This window comes from Sorex araneus, chromosome 1 (genome assembly GCF_027595985.1).
Source record: "Sorex araneus isolate mSorAra2 chromosome 1, mSorAra2.pri, whole genome shotgun sequence".
NCBI classification, from domain to species: Eukaryota; Metazoa; Chordata; class Mammalia; order Eulipotyphla; family Soricidae; genus Sorex; species Sorex araneus.
Window position 1 is genome coordinate 33,465,798 of NC_073302.1, and position 8,932 is coordinate 33,474,729.

Below are 8,932 nucleotides of genomic sequence, written 5' to 3' on the forward strand. Positions count from 1 at the left end.
TCCCTCTGCCATCAGGAGGAGTTTGGCTCCGCCTCTTCAGGATTCATCCTGTGTACTCTGTCACTGTGCATTGGCCCGAGACAACTGTCACTCCTGGAGCCTCCACTTATCCTCCCCTCACGAGCCACTCCTTAGCCAGCTACCCCAGCATTTATACACAAGCATCCTTTTCTGTCTCTCTCTCCCTACCGAGGGCCCTTTCTTATGGAAACCACAAACGCAGATCACATCATCTTGGGCTCCAGCAGGTTCTGCCCACTCCACTAATGGCCGTGTCATTCAGGCCAAGGATTGTTTACCTGTGCTGCTTAGTTAATAGCAGTGGCTCTCTTCTGTGGTCCTGCTGTCCTACTTGTTGGCCCCTACTTAGTGCTGTGGCCCCTTTGGACAGTCCCGCATTGAGCAGTGCTCCTGCAGCATCTGACACAGATAGAAGCCTGGGAGCTCTTTAAAAACTCTTCCACGCCCTGCTCTGACAGCTCTCTCCCACGAATGTGACTTCTTTCTCCGCTCCCCTCTGTCAGCATCCTTTGCAACATGTCGACTTTAGCTCTCTATCTCTCTCCCTCTCCCTATCTCTCTCCCTCTCTCCCTCCCTATCTCTCTCCCTCTCTTCCTCCCTCTCTCTCTCTCTTTCTCTCTTTCTCTCCTCCACCCCCTCTCTCTCCCTCCTTCCCTCCCCTCCGTTCATCTCCACGGATTACAGCATGGGTGACTCTACCTCTACACTTGACTGATGCTGAGTGCTTGCTAAAAGCTATCAGGGTAAGTGCTTTGCATTAATCACATGACTTAAAACATCTTGATGGATTGGGTACTATTAATATACTGAGGTGGAATGCAAGTTGTCCAGGTTCTGGAAGCCAGTAAATGACAGGATAAGATGTGATGATGCCAGCTGTCCAATTATAAGACTAAAATATATTCACGCTACCCTGAGGTATCTAACACTTTGGGAAGCCAACAAACTTATCTGACTCCAAGTCACACTGCCTTGAACTTCCCATCACACCTACTCCAGAGATCAACCTCTTTTTGTAAATCAGAGCCTGATTCAAAACCAAGTTTGGAATTCGTGCCTTTAGGTACCATACCACAAACCAGGGGCTAGATTTCGAAATCTCCTCCCTAGAACCAGAGCATTTTCTCCTGCTGGATCCCATCTGTCTTTTTTTAATTTAATTTTATAAAGTCATTCACAATAATTCATTACATTTAATATTTGAACAATCCTACCACCATTGCACCTTCCCACCAAATTTCGAATGTTTTGACCTCAAATCTCAAACTGTGGCCCCCCAAAGCAGAACTGAAACAATTAATTTGGTATTGCTTGTTATAAATAATCTGCTAAAATGGTCCAATAAAGTTTCATTAGAGAAAAGTGTAAAGATTGTTGTATTTTGTATTTTATCCTGGAGATTATTATCATATTTGTTAAACCCCATCAAATGTTGTGTGTTATGCTTGGTATAACAGTGATGTAGACTATGAGAGGTCGCACGGCCATAAAGGGACCATGCACTCCAGGAATTCTAAAATTTAGAATATGAGCCTGTTTTTTTTGTTTGTTTTTTTCTAGAAAATAAAACACAATAATTTTACATGTAGTGGCAACCGGTTAACACTCAAATTGGCGGCGGTTATCTCCAAAAGCATTCTAATCGTTGTGCCAGATACCCACAGTTCCCAGACTTGATTTATCACCAGCATTTCTAAGACCAGACTGAGGTAGGTAAAGAACCAGGCCTGGGGACACATGCATGGTCTTATTATAGCAAATGTTTAGCCTATCTTGATTACTACAAAATCAGAACAGTGAGAATATTCGCAGTATGAGCCTGTTTTATTCTCAATCCAGTCCATGATTTTGATGTCCCCAATTTCCAGTGAAACCCCACCCGTTTTAATGGAAAACTTACCTAAATATGAGCTACAGAACGAGACCAACACGCTTAATATCCAATTACAATTATTTTACCGCCCTATTTTCCTATTTAAACTTTCCCTTATTTCTAATCAAGAGTGAGATGTTCCTGGGGCTGGAGCAATAACACAGCGGGTAGAGCGTTTGCCTTGCATGAGGCCGTTGCAGGTTCGATTACCAGTATCCCATATGGTCCCCTGAGCACCGCCAGGAGTGATTCCTGAGTGCAGAGCCAGGAGTAACCCCTGTGCATCGCCGGGTGTGACCCAAAACAGCAAAAAAAAAAAAAAAAAGTGAGATGTTCCATGGCAGTTTATCAACAATTATGAAAAGTGTCCACAGGATGTCAGCCTTGAGCTATCATAGGGTTTCTTGCACCGTTTCTTACCTTAAGGAAAGCTTGAAATGGGAAGAAAACATTCTGACCTCGGATCATTTCCTTTAGTGGAAATGAAGATAAAACCTATACTAAGCTTTCTGGATGGAGACTGTGATCTGGCTTTATAATGAATGTACATTATTCCATCAGTGTAGATGACCTCAAACCTCTGCTCAACAACACACAAGGCCGAACGTTCTGACACTCCAGCTCTTCCCAGCCACACCCCACCTCCAGCCAAACTGTCCTCCGAATGCACCTGAAGTATATTCCCAGAAATATTTGTCTTGTGAACTCTCATTAGATTTAGGATATTATGGCCACCTTGTCAGAGAGGCTCTCCTGGGCTGTAAGTGGCACCCAACCTCCACGCCACCCAAAATACCCTTCCCACTTTACCCTGACACTTGTTTCACAGCCACATGCGCAGTTCTCAGGGGCTACTCCTGGCTCTACACTTAGGGACCACTCCTGGCAGTACTCAGGGGATAATATGGGATGCCAAGGATTGAAGCCACGTCAGCCACATGCAAGGCCAATGCCCTGCCCACTGTACTATTGCTCTGACCGGTCTTATCTTGATAGTACTAATCACCACCTGGCATACTTGTTGACAGTGTCCATGTGTCTCTTATAGCAGACAGTTTGTCTTGCTGACTGGTAGGTTTATACCAGGTTTATAGGAGGGGCCTAATAAGTAGCAAATCGACCACTTGAATTAAGACACTGATAAATTAGAGTTCAAAGAGCCATTTGTTTCCATTCAGTAAATATTATAAATAGCTACTATTCAGAAAATACCTATTATAAAGCAAGTATTGAATTATAGAAGGTTACACATCCTGCAACTGTAAGAAATACAGTAAGCCCCTTGCACTTAACTCATAGAATCTCAAAGGGGATGCACACAAATATTATTAAAAGTTTTACAAAACGAACTATATGAACACCACCAGTGAGGCAACCAATAGTGAAAATCTTGTCTATGGGCACTTCTTTTGCTACCATACCTCCAAAGAAGAATTTGCTGATTCTTAAATCCTCTGGAAAGGGGTCTTCCTCAGAGAAGGAAACTTTTTCTTTTTTGTTTTTTAATTAATGAATTACCATGAGGGTACAGATACAGATTTACACATTCTCATGCTTGTGTTTCAGTCATACACAGCTTGAGTACCCATCCCTCCACCAGTGTCCGTTCTCCACTGATGACCCCATCACCCCCACCCCATTCCCCCACCCCGTCTCTGGGGCAGGGCATTCCCCCCGTTCTCTCTCTCCTTTTGGGTGTTGTGGTAAGCAGTGGAGTTATTGGGTGGCCATCGTGTTCAGTCTATACTCTGCTTTGAGCACACCTCTCCCATCTCGAGCAGGTCCTCCCACCACATTTTACTTGGTGTTCAGAGAAAGAAACTTTTTTTTTTTAGCACAGGGGTCACTCCTGGCTCTGCACTCAGGAATTACCCCTGGCGGTGCTCAGGGTACCATATGGGATGCTGGGAATCAAACCCGGGTCGGCCGAGTGCAAGGCAAACTCCCTACCCGCTGTGCTATTGCTCCAGCCCCGAAAGAAACTTTCTTGCTGGATAATTCAGCCCTGTCCTCTATATTTGAAATCTATCACCTTTTGCTTTATTCACAATGAGAAGAGACATCCAGTTCCCTTTTTCAGGGTCTTCAGTATGCGCTACTTTAAGGTGTCCCTGGCTTTGATCTTTAATTCCATTTTTCCCTAGAATGCTCATGGCTGTTTTATGACTTCCATGTCCATTTGCCCTATCCCTATAACCATATTACCCCCAGGCAGAATGACACAGTAACTATCATCCTTTCAACATTAGATTTCAAAGTCAAAATGTTAACCAGATATGCAAAACTAAAGTTTCATACTTCTCTGGATCCTAACCAACTATTCAGCCTCTTCTCAATCATTCTAGCCCAAAAGGTGCTGTCATTCTGGAGATGAGAATCGATTGAAAATGATGCTTAAGATTACTACTGTGTGTGTTGCGGGGGGTGGGGGAATGGAGGGTGAGGTGCGAGGGCGGGCGCCGGAGTAGGGTGTTTGCCTTGCACACAGTGGACCCCATCCCCAGCATCCCATATGGTCCTCCCCGCCCAGCACCGCCAGGAGTAATTCCTGAATGCAGAGCCAGGACTATCCCTGAGCATCAAAGGGTGTGACTCCCCCACCCCTCAAAAAACCTGCCCACATCCGGTGTGGCTCCAGTGGTGCAATAGGTTAGCGAGGTACTTATAAGATTACCACTGGTGGGCCAGAGAAACAGTAGTGTGTAAGGCACTTCCTTGCATGTCGTCAATCTGGGCACTGCCAGAAGTGATCCCTGAGCACAAAAGCCAAGAGTAAGCCTCGAGCACAGCTCTGCGTGGCCAAAAAATAAAAATAATTACCACTGAAACATAAATTTTAGTATGCAAATGGCTAACAGATTTCAGCACGCTCCACCACAGGCTCAGCTGTATGCTAATGATTTTATAAAACATGACTGAATTCCAAATAGAAAACATTCTAGTACACTTTCCTCCTGGATCTGCAAGGTAGAGATTATTTGGACAGTTTCTCTTCTAGAGAAAAAAACACAGCATGCATAATTCTGATCTTTCCTTATGGAAACAGCCTAAATAAATCTGACTCATTTAAGTGACTAATATAAGTGTAAATTCATTTCAATTAAATTTAAACCAATATATCTACATAACCAAATCTGTTGAGAAATTAAAGCTTATTCATATGAAGACCAATAAGACTGCCAAGCTACATATATGAGCCCATGAAATTATCAGGATAAATCAGGTGCTTTATATTATGCTGTGGCCAAACTTCAGTCAGGAGTAATACTAAATTCACAGCAAACTCTCCAGACTGTGGCGATCACTGCAACCACATTTCAGGTTAGAACAAGTGTTTCTCTGGTATATTCACTCTAAGAATTCATCTTAGAGTGAATTCTACCAAGGAGATTTGAAGTTTATTTTTTTCTTTTTGGGTCACACCCGGCGATGCACAGGGGTCACTCCTGGCTCTGCACTCAGGAATTACCCCTGGTGGTGCTCAGGGGACCATATGGGATGCTGGGAACCGAACCCGGGTCAGCCACGTGCAAGGCAAACGCCCTACCCACTATGCTATTGCTCCAGCCCCAGTTTGAGGTTTATTTTGCAGTGTCAAAAAAAGTGCTGATATATGGGGGGAGGTTCACTGTGGTTCTTGGTGGTGGAATATATGCACTGGTGAAGGGATGGGTGTTCGAGCATTATGTAACTGAGACTTAAGCCTGAAAACTTTGTAACTTTCCACATGGTGATTCAATAAAAAATAAATTAGGAAAAAAAAAGTGCTGATAGGCACAGCCACATTAGAAAATGCTCGGATTAAGAGTTGTTCAGAAGTTTAATTTAGAAATCATCCTACCTTTTCAGGGGAGATGGGTACATCCAATGGTACAAGGGAAACTATCCAGTCCTGGGAACTGAACCCAGTTCGTGGTGCAAAGCCTGTGTCCCAGTCCACTGGGCTACCTCTGAACATGCTCCATTCACTCCTTTCTTGGTCAAGCCTGCATTTTCTCACACAGGCAATGAGAATTCCCTCATCTGTGCTATCCAACAAGTGCATTTTTTATGGTCCTTTCCTCTGGGCCGTGCTACCCAACATTCAACCGGTCAGGTCCTACTGGAGATCAGCTCCTTAGTACATTATGCTCTTCTCTCCCTGTCAGCCTCAACACCACAAACCAGGCCGTGGCTTCACACTCAGGGAGGGTGGGTGCTCTAGCGCACAGGCCCAGCTTCTCTGCCTCCCATCTCCTTGCTCCCTGTTCACTTGAGCTGGTTTAATTGGAAGGGAAGCTCTGCATTCAACGAGGAATTATTCTCCCAAAGCTATTACTCTACAGGTCTGTCTAGACCTGTGGTTCTCACCCATCGAAGAAAAACCTAATTGAAGAAATCCTTCTTGGCCCTAGCAAGTGACCTACTCTCTCCATGGCACTAACAAAGTCCTTGAGAAGCAAAATTGCCTTTCAGGTCTAAAGGCATTGTGAGTACTTCTCTCTCATCTTTATCTCTGCTCAAGGCCAGATTTTGCTTGCTTGCTCGTTGTGTGATCAGATTCTTAAAAGTGGATTATTTTTAAGGTGCTATATTCCAACAGCCTGGAGCACAACATGCTCTACATGCAGGAGGCCTGGGTAAAAGTTAGACCCTGGCATCACATGGTCCTCCAGCACTGGCAGGATTAACTGCTGGGGCAGCCCCACCCAAAAAAAACAAAAATAATAAGGTGCACATACATTGAATAGAAAGACTAACTTAATCATGCCCTTTTGAGGGGGGGTGGAAGGTGGCCAAGGAAAGCTAAAAAAAGGAAACTAACATTATCACTGTACTTGAAGTCATCCCTTTCAATTATAAAAGGGAGCATAGTGAACAAAAGCAGTAAGTGACAGACTCATCTAGGGAGACCCATTATAGGAAAACTGATTTTTAGGAAGATGCCCAAAGTCCCAAATCCAAGAATGTTCTGCTACTGAAATCTATGTTCCTGGGGACATGTGAGTGTCTTGAAAGACTCCACGAGAAGGTAATTATCCTCGATCTCCTACCCACTTAGGAAACACAATGAAGGATGGCTATCTGGTAAGGATATGTAGCTCAGAGGTGCCTTTTAGAAGAAAGACAAAATGTCAGCACTGAGGGCCAGGGAGTCAGCTCAAAGGGCTAGTACACATGCACTGCTTTGCATGCAGGAGGCACAGTGTTCCCTAAGTCACATGGCAGGAGAAGCCCTGAGCATGGCTCCCTTACCTCCAAGTTAGCACTGGAGCTGCTATGTTTTTCATTCATTACAGACCAGGCACTAGCATTACACATATTCAAATAGAATGAAGGATAAAATCACATAAAAGTCACTCCCCCAATCAATCCAAATATACAGCTTCATTTATTTAGCAATATTAATCCATGCATTTGTATGGAGAGTATCAAGCTAAGCGAAACGAGTCAGAAGAAGAGAGACAGATATAGAATGTGACTGCATTCATTTGTGGGATATAAAAAAAATAGTATGAAACTAATATCCAAGACAAGGAGGAACAGGCCAGGAGGACTAGTCAATGGTTGGAAATTACAAGAGTGTGGGGTTGGAAAGTAGTTACAATAGAGGAGGGTCCATTATGACAACATTAGTGGAAATGATCACTTTGGACAGGAACTGAGTGTTGAAAGTAGGTAAAGGGATTTACATAGTAACCTTTCAGCATTTGTATTGCAAACTATAATGACTGAAATGAGAAAGAGAGAGAGAGAGAGAGAGAGAGAGAGAGAGAGAGGAGAGGTACCTGCCATAGAGGCAGGCTGGGGTGGGGGGTGGTTTAGTGGGGTGGGAGGGAAACTGCAGACAATGGTTCTGGGAAATTAAACTGGTGGAGGAATGGAAGTTGGAAAATTGTGTGACTGAAACCCAATCATGAACAGCTTTGTAATGTTCTAGCTCATGGTGATTCAGATAAAAATAAAAAAAATTAAAATACATGCATTTAAAAAGCAGGTTAACAATAAAAAGCAGTTATAGAAGCATGTTTTAAAAATCAGTAATTTCATGTAACAAACCTGCACAGTGATATGAATATTTCATGTAACATGAACTACACTTTTTAGCTGATAGAATCCCATGGAGCTGTGGACCTTGATCCAAAATAGACTCTTAAATGTGCATAAGAAGCAAAGAATGAAGTCAAATGAAAGTACTTTAATTTGTGAAAACTTGTTCCAGTGAGTTTGACATACCATAAATATACTCAGCAAGCTAAGTTCTCATGTGTCTCCTACTGTATCTTTGTAGTTGACCCGTTTCTCTGACTGACAGATCAGAGTCAGGCCACCACAAACTCTAAGGCCCCTGACGAATCTGTTCAGGACCTGGGGCAGCTCTTCCCCGTCTTCTCTGCCTTCTCTGGAAGAGCAGAGTGGGTGCCATGACCTCATTCTCCATGGAAGGCTGCACCGTCATTCTGTCTCGGAGAGGAAAGGGAACAGGGCCATTAATGATTTTCTTTGAACAATTTATTAAAATCTGACATGTATCATTTCAAAAACACAGAGGAAAATAAGCACAATATCTGTTCCAGTTGCTTGAAAGGACTGATGATTCATCTATTTCTTTTTTTTTTCTTTTTTTTTTTCTTTTTGGGTCACACCCGGCGATGCACAGGGGTCACTCCTGGCTCATGCACTCAGGAATCACCCCTGGCGGTGCTCAGGGGACCATATGGGATGCTGGGATTCGAACCCAGGTTGGCCGCGTGCAAGGCAAACGCCCTACCCGCTGTGCTATCACTCCAGCCCCTGATTCATCTATTTCTTGCATTAAATGGGGATGAATGATTTTGCTGCCTTCTTTTGGGGGGGGAACAAAGGGGAGGGGAAGGATCCATGCCCAACTGTGTTCAGGGCTTACTCCTGGCTCTGTGCTCAGAGGACCACATGAGGTACTGGGGATCGAACATGGGTCAGCTCTGTGCAATGCAAGAGCACTGTACTATCTCGTTGACCCCAAAGAAAGCTATTTCTTACATCAAGAAAAGGGGGTGAAAATATTTCTTAAAATA

At 43.8% G+C, this 8,932-nt stretch overlaps 1 non-coding gene across 1 annotated transcript; it reads right to left on the reverse strand.

The window, feature by feature from the left end:
- Positions 1-1,698: 1,698 nt before the first annotated feature.
- LOC129401504 (small nucleolar RNA SNORA72) lies at positions 1,699-1,834 on the reverse strand. The gene has a single exon (XR_008628391.1). It is a non-coding gene; the product is annotated as a small nucleolar RNA SNORA72 (small nucleolar RNA).
- Positions 1,835-8,932: the final 7,098 nt, after the last annotated feature.